This window comes from Nicotiana tomentosiformis, chromosome 8 (genome assembly GCF_000390325.3).
Source record: "Nicotiana tomentosiformis chromosome 8, ASM39032v3, whole genome shotgun sequence".
In the NCBI taxonomy this organism is placed as follows: Eukaryota; Viridiplantae; Streptophyta; class Magnoliopsida; order Solanales; family Solanaceae; genus Nicotiana; species Nicotiana tomentosiformis.
Genome location: NC_090819.1, coordinates 94,755,886 through 94,758,120, shown reverse-complemented (window position 1 = coordinate 94,758,120; position 2,235 = coordinate 94,755,886).

Here is a 2,235-nt window from a genome sequence, read left to right as displayed (position 1 = left end):
AACAACAAAAAAGTAGTCGTTTGAACTACGTTCGACCTGATTCTTGTCCCCACAAGATACGTAGGCAGCCTTACAGTTCGGTCGCACCAAATAAAATATTTCATAATCCCACGAAGTCAAGAGTGGGGCAATTTTCTTAGAAATTCCATCTAAAAAAAAAAAGAAGAGGTTCAAATTCTCTTGTTTTAGAAACCGGGGCAAAGTTTTAAAATAGATTCCAAAAGTTGTAAATAAATTAACCATTTTGTCTTAGTTTGAATTTGAGCCTTCATGCCTTTCTTTCTTTCTTTCTTTCTAACCCTGTCCAAAAGCCACATTACAGTCCAAAAAAGACCTCCCAAATGATCTTTGAGAGTGCCGAGTTAGACATGCGAGGAGCATAAGATATTTTTACCATGGTTAATGCTTTGTCATCTGCAGAATAAGAGGAAATAAGAAGAAAAGAACAAAATAAGAGAGTCTTATCGGTGAAAACTCTCACGGGCACCATAAGGCGACAGTGAGTTGAGAGAAAGAACAAAATGAGAGAGGCTTGATAGTGGAAACCCCTCAGGGCACTACAAGTCGACTAAGGATCATGAATTAGATAGGACAATTGGAGCATTGAAGCCTAGTTTCACAACTTAGAGGTATGACAAGAATGAAAGATTAAACTTGCTTGACAGATCAGACCACTTAATCCAAGATGCACGTCATGGTCATTAGAGTTGGTGTCACATCAGATAAGTTTCTACTTGGTAATTCTCTTGTTAGATATCATCTCTTTCCACTGTCCCCTTACTTTGTTCTTCTTGCTTTGTTTAAGTCCTTTTTTTTTTTGAGTCTGCTCTGTCAGAACAAGTAAGAAATGACTTCAAAATTTACTACCAGCTTTCCAATTGCACAAAGTGGAGTGTGACTAACACATCAAAGTGGCATAAGTCAGGGAAAAGTGGCATGCGTACTGAGTTGATAACAATTGAAGTGCTTTGGGATTCATGTGAAATACAAAGGTTCGGTAAATGTCAATTCATGGGCAAATTGCAACAGATAAAGGATTTGGGCTTGAACGGATCATAGGTATTTTCTGTGATAAGGGTGATAGAGAAAGTGGTTAGCCAATAACAATCAAGGTCTTCCAAGATGAAATCAAAGTTATCATGGCAAGTGTAGGAGCAATCGCCCTCAAGATCAAGGCCACAAACAAACCACTATGTTTTAAACTCACAAGTCTTCTTTGCTTGAAACAGGGACGAAGACTATGTCCAAATCAAAGATTGGAAGCTTGAATTTTTCAGGTGTCGTGCCCAAATTTTCTAAGCACAAAGGTTGTTTGAGAAGGTTTTTACCTGCTAGAATTTTTACCTAGTTGAGAAGATCATACCTCCTAGGAATTCTCCCTAGTCGCAAGAATTTTTAGTTTTTCCGTAAGTTCAGGGGTCCTGCCTGGAGAATAGGGTCAATTGTTAGCTTAGTCAAGCTCAGTTTATAGTTTTCCTCAAGCACAATTTTAAATCCAGGAGATGCACTTCCTAGTTTGAGTTTTTCAGATTTTATTTCTTTAGGAGACGTACTTCCTAGTTTGAATCATCGAAGTTTCACCCCTAGGAGACGCACTTCCTAGTCTGGGTCTTTCAGGACATACTTTTAGGAGACACACTTCCTAAATTGAGTTTTACAATTTTGCTAACAACTCACAAATCCTCCTAGTGCAAACTGGGGCAGAAAATTTTGTTTGTTTTGTTGTTTTAATTGCAGGCACCCACCTGGAGAACGAGGGTCAATATTTCAGAAATTGGTTTCAAGTTCAAGTCAGAGAGGCATTAGGAGCCCGCCTGAAAAATAGGGTAAACTTTCAATTTTTAAGTTCAAGAAGCATCATGGGCCCGCCTGAAGAACAGGGTCAACTTTCAGTTTTCAAGTTCAAGTTCAAGAAGCATTAGGGGCCCGCCTGAAGAACAGGGTCAACTTTCAATTTTCAAGTTCAAGCTAGAGAGGCATCAGAAGCTCACCTGGAGAACAGGGTCAACTTACTATTTCAAGTCAGAGAGGCATCAGGAGCCCGCCTGAACAACATAGTCAACTTTTAATTTTCAAGTTCAAGAAGCATCAGGGGCCCGCCTGAAGAACAAGGTCAACTTTCAATTTTCAAGTTCAAGTTAGAGAGGCATCAGGAGCTCACCTGGAGAACAGGGTCAACTTACAATTTCAAGTCAAAGAGGCATCAGGAGCCCGCCTAAACAACAGGGTCAACTT